The 14975-nt window shown below is 40.5% G+C and overlaps 1 pseudogene; it reads left to right on the plus strand.

Annotated features, from left to right (window-relative positions):
• Positions 1 to 5794: 5794 nt before the first annotated feature.
• LOC124695972 overlaps positions 5795 to 14975 on the plus strand; it is a 30765-nt pseudogene continuing 21584 nt past the window's right edge.

Genomic DNA, 14975 nt, shown 5'->3' on the forward strand with positions numbered 1-14975 from the left:
CCAGGGGCAGCCCTTTATACCGTCCGCACTCGCCCGGATTAAGGATGAAATCTGTTCGTTAATTCATCCCGGAATCGCCGCCCCGCAATCAACGGTCAAGATCTGCGCCGTCTCCGGCTGAATGGCCGTTAAAACTAGCCGTTAGCGGTCACGTCAGGCCCAACGGTCAACAACATGCAAACGGTTCATGCCTCGGTCAACGTGAAATCTAGCCGTTGGCCTCTCCACGTGTCTCTGTGGTGAATGCGCGCCGACTGGCAAACGCCGACTGGCAAACGGCGACTGTCATACGCCGACTGTCATACGCCGACTGACTGACCAAGTTCTGGCGACTGGAGACTGGTGCCGAACCCGCGACTTTATCTTCGGGAGCCCGGCGGCGACTCACCTTGATCCATCACCGCGCCTCTCCAAGACTTGCTCTAGATCTGCGCTTCATCACCGCCGCGCTCGGGGACTACTGATGGGGATATGCCCATAGGGGGTGGGTCGCCAGTCCCACTCGCTGTGAAGATGGAGGCTCGGGTGGACCGCCAGTCGCCCAAGCAACTGGGCCCTAAGGCGACTGGGCCGTGATCCCAAGGAGGAGGTCCACGCGGCCGGACAAGAAGATTACTTGCGAGAGGGTTAGCGGATCCCGGATTAGTAGCAACTGATACGATTCGGAGTTATCGCCATGTAACCCTAGATCGGGGGTGCCTATATAAACCCCCGAGCTTAAACCCTAGAGGACACCTCACTCGAGATCCAATCTCCCCTTGTAAGCTCTCGGCGTAGCCGCCGACTGAGCCCCCCCATTGTAATTCTCCACTGAGCAATAAAGATCTAGCAGGACGTAGGCCTTTTACTCTCCGGAGGGGCTGAACCTGGGTAAAACCCTTGCGTCTCTTGCACCTCGACCCGTAGATGGCGATGTTCCCTTCCCCTCGCATCAACGAAGTGCTACCCCCTGTAGCATCTGCCGTGGTTACATCCACGACATCAGGCATTTCCAACACAACAAAATCAGTTAATATCAAGCAGTTAGTAGTAACTTGAACAGGAACATTCTCACATATACCAACAGGAATAGCAGTAGATTTATCAGCCATTTGCAAAGATATATCAGTAGGTATCAACTTATCTAAGTAAAGTCTCTTATAAAGAGAAAAAGGCATAACACTAACACCGGCTCCCAAGTCACATAGAGCAGTTTTAACATAATTATTCTTGATAGAACAAGGAATAGTAGGTATACCTGGGTCGCCCAACTTCTTTGGTATTTTGCCATTGAAAGAGTAATTACCAAGCATAGTGGAAATTTCCTCATTGGGGATTTTCCTTTTGTTAGTAACAATATCTTTCATATACTTTGAATAAGGTGGCAATTTAATAGCATCAGTCAAAGGGATTTGCAAGAATAAAGGTTTCATCCAATCGCAAAATTTATTATAGTGTTCTTCTTCCTTTGATTTTAGTTTCTTAGCAGGAAAAGGCATTTGCTTTTGCACCCAAGGTTCTCTTTCATTACCATGTTTCTCAGCAATAAAATCTTCTTTAGTGTACTTTTTATTTTTAGCATGCTTTTCAGGTTCTTCTTCAACCTCTTCTTTATCAGGAGTATCATTCTTATCATTATCTTTATCATTGTCATGTTCATTACCACTTTCAGTTTCAGCATCAGAAATAGAAATACTATTAGGATCATTAGCAGGTTCAGAGGATTGTACAACATTTTTATGTTTCTTGTTCTTTTTCTTCCTAGAATGAGCACTAGGTTCAATGCGTTGAGAATCTTGTTCAATTCTTTTGGGATGCCCTTCAGGATATAGAGGATCCTGGGTAGAGACACCACCTCTAGTTGTTACTTCATAAGCATGTTTCTCTTTAGAATTATTCCCTAACAAGTCATTTTGCACTTTAGTGAGTTGATCAATTTGAGTTTGAATCATATGGAAATGTTTAACAAGCATCTTAACATCATTGGAGGTTCTCTCCACAATATCATGCAATTCACTAATAGCTCGAGAATTTTCCATTAAATGATTCTCTACTCTCATATTAAAATTTTCTTGCTTAACAATATAATTATCAAACTCATCTAAGCATTGTGCAGGAGGTTTCGAATACGGAATATCTTCCCTAGTAAAGCGTTGAAGGGAGTTTACCTCAATCATGGATGAAGAGGGAATTATCTCACATATATCTTCTATAAGAGGTAGATTCTTCACATCTTCAGATTTAATACCTTTCTCCTTGAGAGACTTCTTGGCTTCCCTCATATCTTCATCATTCAATTTAATTAAACCCCTCTTCTTCAATATTGGCGTTGGAGTTGGTTCAGGCGTAGTCCAATCATCATGATTCCGGCTTATTTTAGCCAATAATTCTTCAAGCATCGTCCGGAGTTCTTTTCCTGAAAACACAACCAGCACAACTATCCAGGTATGCCCTAGACTCAATGGTTAGTCCACTATAAAATATATCAAGTAAATCATGCTTTTCCAAATCATGATCAGGCCGAGCTCTAATAAGAGAGCAAAATCTCGCCCAAGCCTCAGGCAATTTCTCTTCATCTCCCTGGTCAAAATTATAAATTCTCTGCAAAGCAATATGTTGAGCACTAGCAGGAAAGTATTTGCGGAAGAAAACATCAAGCAATTCTTTTGGACTTCTAATAGAATTAGGTGGCAAATTATTATACCAAGTTTTAGCGTCATCCTTTAATGAGAATGGAAAGATTTTAGCAACAAAGTAAGTACGCATCTTGACATCATCAGAAAACAAGCTACTTAGAATAGATAACTCAGTCATGTGTTCAACAGCACTTTCTTTTTCAGTACCACAAAAGGGTGTTTTCTCAACAATAGCTATATGAGATAGATCAAGAGAAAAATCATAATCTTTATCCTTAATGTTTATGGGAGATGTGGCAAACTTAGGATCAGGAGACAGTTTATATCTAACAGCATGTTCTGCAAGCAACTTTTTAATTTTTCTTGCATCAGTAGTAACATTGCATTTTTCAATAAAATCATCATTAAGCTCCACATAATCTTCATCAGGATCATCACTAAAATAATCAAGTTCAGGTGAACTAACAGGTGTAGTAGCATTAGGAGTTTCAGTATTTTCAATTTGTCTAGACCTAGCAATTGTAGCATCTAGAAAGGATCCCAATGAACCACTATCATCAAGCACAGTAGAAACATTATCAATATTATGAGAGTTTTCAGATTCAGCAGACGTACCAGCATGTGAAGCATGTGGCGGTGAAACAAGTTTATCAATCACAGATGGTGAATCAAGAGCAGCAGAGGTATTCAGAATTGTACCTTTTCTTGTAGTGGATGGTAATATGGCGATCTTAGTATCGCGAGGTTTACCCATGATGGAGAATTTGCAGCGAACAATATTAATCCAAGTGAACTTCCAAATAAAGCTATGCTCCCCGGCAACGGTGCCAGAAAATAGTCTTGATGACCCACAAGTATAGGGGATCGCAACAGTCTTCGAGGGAAGTAAAACCCAATTTATTGATTCGACACAAGGGGAGACAAAGAACACTTGGAAGCCTTAACAGCGGAGTTGTCAATTCAGCTGCACCTGGAAACAGACTTGCTCGCAAGAGTTTATCAGTAGTAACAGTTTTATAGCAGTAGCAGTAGTGAAATAACAGCAGCAGAGTAACAAAGACAGCAGTAGTGATTTTAGTAAACAGCAGGATTAAAATACTGTAGGCACGGGGACGGATGATGGGCGTTGCATGGATGAGAGAAACTCATGTAACAATCATAGCAGGGCATTTGCAGATAATAATAAAACGGTGTCCAAGTACAAAGCAATCAATAGGCATGTGTTCCATATATAGTCGTGCGTGCTCGCAATGAGAAACTTGCACAACATCTTTTGTCCTACCAGCCGGTGGCAGCCGGGCCTCAAGGAAAACTACTGGATATTAAGGTACTCCTTTTAATAGAGTACCGGAGCAAAGCATTAACACTCCGTGAACACATGTGATCCTCACATCGCTACCATCCCCTCCGGTTGTCCCAATTCTTGTCACTTCGGGGCCATTGGTTCCGGACAGCGACATGTGTATACAACTTATAGGTAAGACCATAAACAATGATTATCTTGATGAAACAATAACATGTTCAGATCTGAGATCATGGCACTCGGGCCCTAGTGACAAGCATTAAGCATAACAAGTTGCAACAATATCATCAAAGTACCAATTACGGACACTAGGCACTATGCCCTAACAATCTTATGCTATTACATGACCAATCTCATCCAATCCCTACCATCCCCTTCGGCCTACAGCGGGGGAATTACTCACACATGGATGAGGGAAACATGGCTGGTTGATGTAGAGGCATTGGCGGTGATGGCGGCGATGATCTCCTCCAATTCCCCGTCCCAGCGGAGTGCCAGAACGGAGACTTCTGGCTCCCGCGACGGAGTTTCGCGATGTGGCGGCGTTCTGGAGGGTTTCTGGCGACTTCGACTTCTCCCCGTGCGTTTTTAGGTCGAGGCCGATAAATAGTCCGAAGGAGGGCGTCGGAGGCCGGCCGAGGGGGCCACACCACAGGGCCGCGCGGGCCCCCTGGGCCGCGCCGCCCTATGGTGTGGGGCCCTCGGGCCTCCACCTTAATTGTCCTTCTGGCTCCGTCATTATTCTGGGAAAATAGGGCCTTCTGCATAAATTCCGAGGATTTTCCCGAAAGTTGGATTTCTGCACAAAAACGAGACACCAGAACAGTTCTGCTGAAAACAGCGTTAGTCCGTGTTAGTTGCATCCAAAATACACAAATTAGAGGCAAAACAATAGCAAAAGTGTTCGTGAAAGTAGATACGTTTTGGACGTATCAGCTTCCGCGCCACAGAAAGTGATTGCTCGAGCGCTCGATTGACAGGGAGGGGATTCGGTCTTTGATAGTCAAATAAGTCATTGTCAGGCCAGCTGATTGATCATCGTGGCACCGATCATTGTCCGAGAGATTATCGACCTGCTCCAACCGAGGCACCGATTGAGCTCGTCGTGGAACGTGATTGTGTTTCAGTGATTGTATATTTGTATGATCGATGGCGGCTGAGATAGTGTAATTTTTTCCGGCCAGGATATGCTCCAGTCGTGGGCGGCTGACGTGGTGCAGGGAACTGTTGTTACCTTTTTCGCACATGAAAGGTAACCCCGACAAATCGACCATCCTATCCGCCCCATATGTCAGGCACCCAGAGCCAATCGCAACGAGTGCACCCGAGAAGATCACACTATTGCTCCCACTGCTTCCACTGAGGGCATGCTCAATGCACTGCCTTAGAGGTACTGCCTCACAACTTTAGTTAGGTTCGGGTGGTCCAAAGTAGGTTCAGATGAGGAGGTAGCCTCTTCATCAGGAGGCAACCTCTTCAGCCATAAAGTGAAAACTGAGTGAAAATGTGAGAGAGAAATAGAAAAACCAAATCAGCTTTTGAGAGAAAGATATATTAATGAAATCATAACATGGCATGCATATGTCAAAATTTTTATCCAAACCTAGTTGGACAGCTGCCTCCATTGCTCATGCCCTAAACTTGAGGTCTGACGCGAATCCAAGCAAAGCGATGGAGAGAGGCAAGTCCACCACCTAGTCCCATTAAACAAACCACAATCCACGCAAGCAGGCAAGGCGCTCGAGCTACAAATAGACGCGCGCCCGCGCGAGCAGACGGCCACAGTCCCCTCCCAACAGCGCGCGCGCCCGCGCTAGCTATAGCTTCCTCCTTGTCTACATTGCAGGCGCTCGCTCGCTAGCTCCGGCGCGGATCAATGGCGTCGGCGATGGTTTGGATGCCGATACTGGAGGACCGGGTGTTCCGGTTCGACGCGTCAGAGGCGGCGCGCGCGGCAGCCGGGCCCAGCCTGTCGTTCGCCGAGCCGTGGCGGCGGGAGGTGGTGCTGCTGCGTGAGGGAGTGGACGGCGACGGCCCCGCGGTCGTGCCGGAGTGCGAGGTGGTGGGCGACCGCGGCGTACAGAAGGTTCTCATCAAGGTACAGTACTTCATATTTGCCTTGCAGGTTCTCAACTTCTGATCAGGGAAATGATCGATCGATGTTTATCTGTACGCCGGTATACACGGTGTTTGCTCTCACTGCTACCGCCGTTCTACCGTATAAATTTTCTGCAAAGTCAAACATCGTAAAGTTTGATTAAGTTTTTTAAAAAATGTCAACCATTCGAATGACGTGTAGATAGTTTATAACGCACTCCCTCCGTTCACAATTACCCTGCGTTCTAGCTTTAATCAAAGTTAAATTTTACAAAGTTTGGCTACAAAATATAGGAAAAAAATATTAATATCTAAAATATAAAATTAGTACCATTAGAATCATCTTGAAATGTATTATCATATTATGTAAACTAGTTTAATGGCCGTGGGTTGTTACGGCTAACAAACTTAGACCTCATACATTAATCAAATCATTTCTAATTATATTTTATGTATTTAGACCAATATCGTCTAGCATCTACTTGTTCTTGTTGATGCATCAGCTGAAATGTCACCAATTTACGTGACTTAATCATCAATGTTTCTAGATCATTTTCCTTCTTGCCCACTGAGATGACCATGGAACCATTTCTTAACATGAATGCAATTTGGTTCTGGGCTGGCTAGATCGATCAACTGCCATGATAAGATCCCCTTGGTTGTTACCATTTTTGTCATCTACATCAATAACAAATTGAAGAAGAATCAATAGTTCACTTTGTAGTTAAAGTTAACCACATTTGAAATAGTAATGATGCATTCATTCATTGGAAGTCCTACTCTGAATTTTTGTTTAAGCAAATAAACTTGCGTCATGGAAGTGTGCGAGATAACTTCATATCATTTTAAGTTACACAAATAATAAAGTTGCTCCCTAAACATGTGAAAGAAATGCTAGTCCTTTTTGATAATCTTAAAAAAAATCCAAAAATGATAATATTCCAAGCGAAATGTATAGTCAGCTTTACATGGAGAATTGCAATGGAGTTCCCAGGTGCGACCCTACCCCACACGTCTGTGCTGAACACCTATCCCATGTAGCTTCGAAATACAGTGATTGTGATTGATTAGTGTGATTTGTTGTAACTTTCAATTGGGAGGCAAAAGTGCAAAGCGTGAAGTGAAAAATAAAAAGTGCAAAGTGGACGTACCATCTCCAACTTTAATATAATACTCCGTCCGTTTTCAGATATAAGCCATATAGTTTTTTGAGAAAAAAAATCCAGAATATAAGGTGTATTGTGTTGCACCACTTGTCTCGATATTTTTTAAGAGATTAATTTATCTTATCTTATGCAAAATCCTCTATTTTCTCACGTCAATTGTTCAGTGATTATCTCGCCAAAAACTGGTGTAATTTTTTCTCAATGTGCGTTCTTTAATTTCCGTGCCAAAAACTATATGACTTATATTAAGAAATGAAGGGAGTGGTATAGAATGTTAGGAATGTGTTCTTCCGCTTCGTTTGCATTGTTAGGTTACCAAAAAGAAGTCTTCCTTTAGAAAAATCTTTCACGAGCAATTACCAAAGATGTAAGAATGTGTAACATAGAATGTTCACTGTGAAAAATAATGATCAACCATTACCCTAATGGCTAGATGCAGTTTATAAGAATATAAAAACACAATGATCGATCAAGGTTTTTTTTTCCTATTCATGGATGGACGCTTCAATCCTACAACTCTATCTTGTAAAACTCTCTCTTCCACCCTATCCACTCTATCTATGTTGTGCCTCAGACAATGTTATAAGCTTCACATATACCTCAAATTGCAAAACAAAATATGAGTCAAAGCATTTTATCTATAACCAGCATAATGCGTTGATAGAGTGGATAGGGTGGATAGGGTGTATGCATATTTCAGGTGTATGCATATTTCAAATCTCCAAATTTTAACAGATTTTGTCTTTTTTGTGTACCCTACAATATAAAAAATTTCACATTGAAATTTATACGCTTATTGGTTACGTAATTTACTATATCTAGATTTATTTTCAGATTTTTCTTAAACTTAGTTATATATTTTTAATTTTTTTAAAAAAACAGACCTCTATGGCACTGTGCCGATTTAGCTTATTTTAACTTTTCTTTTTTGCATGTTGACCTATCTTGTGTTATTTTTCTTCTAATGTTTTTTTATAGTTTACTGATCTATTCTATATTAGAGGACCCAAGAAGGGCATGTATAAACAAATTATGTGCATGATGCCATTTCCTTTATCCTTAATTATTGAGTGTTAGTTTGTCCTCTGAAAATTGCAGATTGTAGATACCCGAAACAAACTTATAATTCCCTTGCCCCTCCCCACCCTCAAGCCAAGGAGGAGTGGTGATGACGATTGCAAATTGCAAATAATTTCCTTGATTGATCTCTCTTTTGTTTGTCCTAATCTTCGTAATTTATTAGAGTACTACAATTATAAGTATGGTGTATAGATTATATAATTAAAGTGGGGAAAAGAAGTCTGGCGTTTGGTATAAGGTGTCTCACACTAGATTTTTTCTAATTATTCAATTAACTCGGAGGAGATCCACGGAGCTTATAACATTGTTCAGAAAAATTAACTTGGAGTATCATGAAATGGCGACAGGTTCAATCGTACATAATCTTTCCTTTTACCAACAAATCAAATGCGTTGATTTTCTGGTTGGTGGATCCTAGTGATTGATAAATTATCTACTAAGTAATTACCATATTTTCTTTAGCTTTCAATTATAAAAGCAAAAGTGCAAATTGCAACGTACCATCACCAAATCGAATACAATAGTATAGGTATGCAATTATAGAAGTTGATAGTTTTTGCTATATCTTTGGTCAAACTTTAAAATATTTTACTTTGACTAAAGCCAAAATGCAGGGTAAATAAAAACGGAGGGATTATCTAATAACATTTATTTGACATCGTAAGTTTTTCAATTTTTTATAAAATTTATTAAACTTGACATGGTTTTACTTCCAAAACAACTGTACACCTTCTACCATGCACACGTGAAAGGGTGGAGAACGAGCAAGTTGATATTTACATTGCCGAAGTCACCGGAAGCTCCCCGCTATCGATGGAAACGTTGCCACCTACCGAAAGAAAATATCGCCTTTATGATACACGAATGCTTCAAACTAACTAAGATTTTATTCGTGATGGGCTCGGGGTACAGTGCCCTCCTAATTGTCTAACATCAGGTTGATTCTCATATTTTGGTTGATCTCAAGTGCATGATAGACGATATTCTTTTATAAGTTTTGATCAAACTTGAGATGATTTGACTTAAAAAAACATATACCGCCTTCTCTTTTGCGAACTGGTGTGGTGGATGTGTGTGCATGTAGACGCGAAGGGCAGCGAGACTTACAGAGGCGGCGCTGGGGGTATGCCCCTGTATTCCAGGGAATACCAATGTTTTGGCCCAAAAAAAATTATGTACATATAGTATACGTGGCTGGCTGATCCATTAGTTAGAGACTGAGAGTTCAGTGCAAGTGTGCAACGCTAACCCAGCCCATGAGTTCTGGCGCAGCCCACACCGAGTCAATCGATCGGTTGATCGCGTAGCTGAAGTGCTGAACCGAACCGTCCTGCGCTCCGCTCCTGGATCCTGCGCCGATTCGATCGACGATACCAGAGGGAGAGGCACACGGGCGTCGGGCGGTGGCACACGCGACACCCAGCAGAAAATAGAGATCGATAAATCTCGGACGACGACAACCGACGGCGATCGACGGACACCCCGCAGGCTGCAGCAGGCGATCGACCGGCACCCAGCACAGGCGACGGCGACGGACCGTGTTGTCCAGGTAATTTCCCCTAAATTCCATATTCTTCATGTTTTGTAGATGATAGTACCCTAGCCTTTAGTTCCTAGATCAATTTTAATTTCCCCTCAATTTCCTGTTTTTCTTTGTAACGTAGATGAAGAAGAAAGGTACTGCTAGTAGCAGTAGTATATTTACATTATGGGAAAAGGCTTCAAAAGCAAAAAAAGACAGATGAAACATCCACTCCAAATCAGACCGTTGCCGCATCGAGTTCTTTTCCAAATCAGGCCGAGAATAATTTGCAATTGGCGGTAGTGCAAACACCGGATGTAGAACATAATCCGGCGAGTGAACCGGAGAGAAGAGGTGCAACATCAGCCCCAATTGTAGAAGATGATGAAGAAATTAATGAGGAGGATGAACAAGAAGAAATGCAGGCAGATTTGGGGGCACTCAAACATGATCCTGGGATGCGGATTCCCATCAAGAGGTATGCCGTCAATGACCAAGATAGAGTAAGAAGGAGATACATTGAGATGGGGTCATGCCAACCGAAGAATCATAAGTTTTCGATTACAAATAAAAGTGGAAGAGAGCGTCGTTTTTGTCGTGCTTGGTTTAAAGAATTTCCATGGATTGAGTATAGTGTTGAAAAAGATGCAGCTTTTTGCTTTGTTTGTTATTTGTTCAAGGATAGAACAAAATGTCATGGTGGAGATTCATTTGTGAAGAATGGGTTTAGAAATTGGAACATGAAGTTCAGATTGAAGAGACATGAAGGTGATGTTAGTAGTGCTCATGCTGAAAGTCGAGAAATATAATATGTTCACTACACCAAAAGCATCAATTCAAGAGTGTCTTGCTTCAAACACCTCAGAATACAAGGCTTTGTATAAGCTCCGATTGACATGGACACTGAAGTGTTTGAGGTTTCTATTGCGTCAAGGCTTGGCATTTAGAGGACATGATGAAAGTGAAGACTCACTAAATAAAGGAACTTTCCTTGAGCTTTTAAATTGGCTAGCAGGAAATTTTGAGGAGGTTAACAGGGTGGTTCTCAACAATGCTCCACGAAACTGTAGGATGATTCACCATGATATACAACATGAGCTGATAAAATGTTGTGCACAATTGACTACTAAACTAGTCATCGAAGAACTTGATAGTGGTCATTTTGCAATACTTGCAGATGAGTCTAGTGATGTGTATCAGAATGAGCAGTTGGCTGTTTGTTTGCGTTATGTTGATAAGAAAGGAAGGGCAGTTGTTAGATTTCTTGTTCTTGCTCATGTCGAAGATACCGCCTCTTTGACACTTAAAGATGCAATTGCGCAAATGCTTATGAACTACAATTTAACCTTTGCAATGGTCCGTGGGCAAGGATATGATGGATCTAGTAACATGAAAGGTAATGCTAACGGTCTGAAAAAATTGATTATGGATGAGTCACCTTCTGCCTACTATGTTCATTGTTTTTCCCATCAACTACAGTTAACTCTTGTACTTGGTTCTTTCAGCAGCTTGCTTATTTGTTAAATGCTCTTGGCATGTCTTATAAAAAGATGAGAATGCTTCGAATAGCTCAGGCTGAGGAGCTGATTGATGCATTGGAATTGGAAGAAGTGGAAACAGGAAGTGGGCAGAATCAGGAGATGGGTTTAGCAAGGCCATGTGATACACGTTGGGGATCTCACTTCAGAACCGTGAACAATGGCATCTCTATGTATGGTGCAATACGACACGTTCTCATCAGGATTGGAAAAGGGTACCACGGTGCAGAAGCCGTAGCAGCTCTAACCGTGCTAACATCATTTCGGTCATTTGAGTTTGTTTTCATGGCACACTTGATGCAAGAAATATTTGGATACACAGATGAATTGAGCAGAGCTTTGCAAAGGAAAGACCAAGATATTGTTAATGCTATTGAGCTTGTTGATCTCACAAAGTACCACTTGGAGGGCTTGAGGTCTGATCCTGGATGGGATGATTTTCTTTTGAAGGTAACATCTTTCTGTACGAAGCATAAGATCAAAGTTTTTGATATGGATGGTCCTTACTATCCCGTTGGGCGACCTAGAAGGGGTTTCTATAATAAAGCAATCAATTTCCATCGCTTCCATATTGATATGTATGTGGGTGTCATTGATAGGAAACTCTCGGAGTTGAATGACATATTTGATGAGGTAAACACGGATCTACTTTGTTGCAGGGCAGCATTCAGTCCACTTCATTCATTTGCTGCTTATGATCGAAAGAAGTTGGTTAGGCTTGCTACAGAGTTTTACGCTAATGATTTCACAAGTGATGAACTGGCAAGACTTCCATGACAATTGTACATGTATATTAGTCATGTGCGCAGAGATGAAAAGTTTAAAAACTTGAAGAATCTGAATGAACTTTCAGTTAAGATTGTCGAGGCAAACTTCCATGAGCAGTATTATATTGTTTACAAGCTTCTTAAGTTGGTGTTGCTTCTCCCAGTAGCTACTGCTAGTGTTGAAAGGGTTTTCTCCTCAATGAACTATGTGAAGAATAAGCAAAGGAACAAGATGGGTGATGAGTACTTGAACAATTGTATGATTACATTTATTGAGAGAGAGTTCTTCAATCAAGTTACGGACGAGGATATCATCAATCTTTTCCAACAAGGCGATCCCAAAGTTATTTTGTAATTTGATCAATTCTTCAAGCAAGAGGTAATGCCTCAATGCTGAATTTTTATTGTACGTATTGGTACTTCGTATGGAATTAAGGTGTCATGGCTTTCTCTTATTGATTGTTACTTGACTGAATCTTTTGTTATCATATACAATAGTCCTATGATATACAGTGGTATGCTACTGCTATCAATTGTTATAGTTTACGTATTGCATTTAGAAATTTTTTTGCAATGAATACCCAGGCTCCAATTCCTGGAGCCGCCACTGGAGACTTATCAAGTTATTTGTTCTTCTTGTACTGACATATGCGTGCCTACCATGCATGGTCACCTTTCGACCCGCCATGATATTTTGGTTGATCTCAGCCACCTCAGTGCAACAAAGTTTCCGTACATGTATGTAACAAGTGTCATGGTCTAATAAACACAATAAAACACACACACAAAAAGTACACAATATTATCCTATCGCATCTATGCAGCACGTCCTTAAACATGTGTTATCAAAAATTGCACTTAAAACTAAGATTTTTTTCGAAAACAAACCTTCATTCTTTGGAAATTTTTTTTAAGTATACAACTATCTTCGTCCAATAAAACTACTTCTTGTTGTGGTGGTGGAGGCATCTCCACCCACAATGGATTAAATCCGGGAGTTCACATTTCACATGGTACCCTTAGTAGAAATTAAGCGAAATTAGTTCTAGCCTTAGGTTAACTTGCACACTCATGTAGGTTTAGGTGTTGATAGTGTTCACATGCACACCATATTTGTCCGTATTTACACATATAATGAACTTCATCAAGTTAAGGCAGCATGCATTATAGAACACACGCATATGATACATGGAACAACCATGCAACAATCAAATAAAAATGAACACACTCGTGAACAATGGCAACATATGATACATGCATGTTCCTACTATTTCTACAAATCCCTAAATAAAACAACACTCACGAGGGAAACATGCATGTTGCTTCGTTAAAACATGGGCATAACAGCGAAAGGTCAATGAGAGGAAAGGTGAAGAAGCTTCCACAAAGGGAGGGTGAGTTCTGACGCCTCAGGGCATAGCATGGCTCACTGAAGTATTTGTCTCTTTTCATCAAACTATGGACATGTCCATATTTATTCTTAGTTTCTGTACTTTTCTTGTCTACATGTAACACATACTACAAGTTTAATTATAGGTCAACGAGAGTTGAGATATTTTTGATTATTTGTGCCAAAGCAATACATAAAGTTATCTATCCCTATTGTTTTAGCATGCTCCAATCATGATGTCAACATGAAACTGTTATATGCAACATGTTACTGTTGTGCATCCGAATAATCTATCAAGACAATGAAGTCAATATTTGTGAGCAATGTTGCCTTAACCTCAATGAGTCGCTTGACTTAAACTTGTTATGTATGTTCCTAGTGGTTCCTTCTTTAAAAAATAAGGTGGCTGAAATAACGGAATGTACACATAGGCTTGTACTAATGCATTTTTTTTGACAACTGTACAGTAGGGCAAAAAAAATACTATTTGTCACTTTTATATTATATAATAAATGGAATAAATACAGATAAATGGAATAAATACTAATGCATATATTCATAGCAGCTTCCTTCTGGGACGTCTTTTTATGGAACAGGAGAAGCAAGTGGCCCGCTTGAACGAACAGGAAAACGAGTAAGCATGACATATGTTTTTATGTATTCTTATATTGCCACTTTCTCATTAAAATATTTTGCCACCCTCCTGTGGTATCTACTTGGTATCCGTTAGGTTTTCACCTGGAATACAGATGCATGGGGATATGGGCCAGGAACTACTTCACTATATCAGTCACACCCTTGGGTGTTGTCAGTCCTCCCTGATGGAAAGGCTATCGGTGTCTTAGCTGATACCACACAACGTTGCGAGGTACGTAGTAATTCCAGTTAACATTACTTTTTCAAAACACATGACAAAAAGATATAAATATAAATAATGATTGATCTAACACATCATATTTTCTACCAATAGATGCATTATATATTGAATGTTTCTTTTATCAAGTTCTTCTAGTCATGACAGACATATGAGATGTATATTTTTAATATACTTATATGTTAATTTTTCTCGACCTGATAAGTGTAGTTAACTCAATAACCATATTCTATGATAGATTGACCTGAGACAAGAATCCACTATAAAGTATTCTGCCTCATCTGCTTACCCTGTTATTACTTTTGGACCGTTTGATACGCCAGCTCAAGTGATGACAACCTTGTCCTATGCAATTGGTAACTATTTTCTCATAACCAATCCCTTCTTGTACTTGCAATTTCCATTGTCAATATGCTACAAGCAAACAAATATGTTTGTCAAAACTTTAATTTTGTACACATATATGTTTTGAATGATACATAATGTTTAATTCTATTATGATGAAGTTGTAAATCACTTAAATGTTATGATACATGGTGAGCCAAATATTTACTTATCAAGTCATCTATGATTCGGCATTCAAGGTTTTCAAAAGATAGTTATTGTATATAGAGCAACGTTGTG

This window comes from Lolium rigidum, chromosome 3, assembly GCF_022539505.1.
Source record: "Lolium rigidum isolate FL_2022 chromosome 3, APGP_CSIRO_Lrig_0.1, whole genome shotgun sequence".
Taxonomy (NCBI): Eukaryota; Viridiplantae; Streptophyta; class Magnoliopsida; order Poales; family Poaceae; genus Lolium; species Lolium rigidum.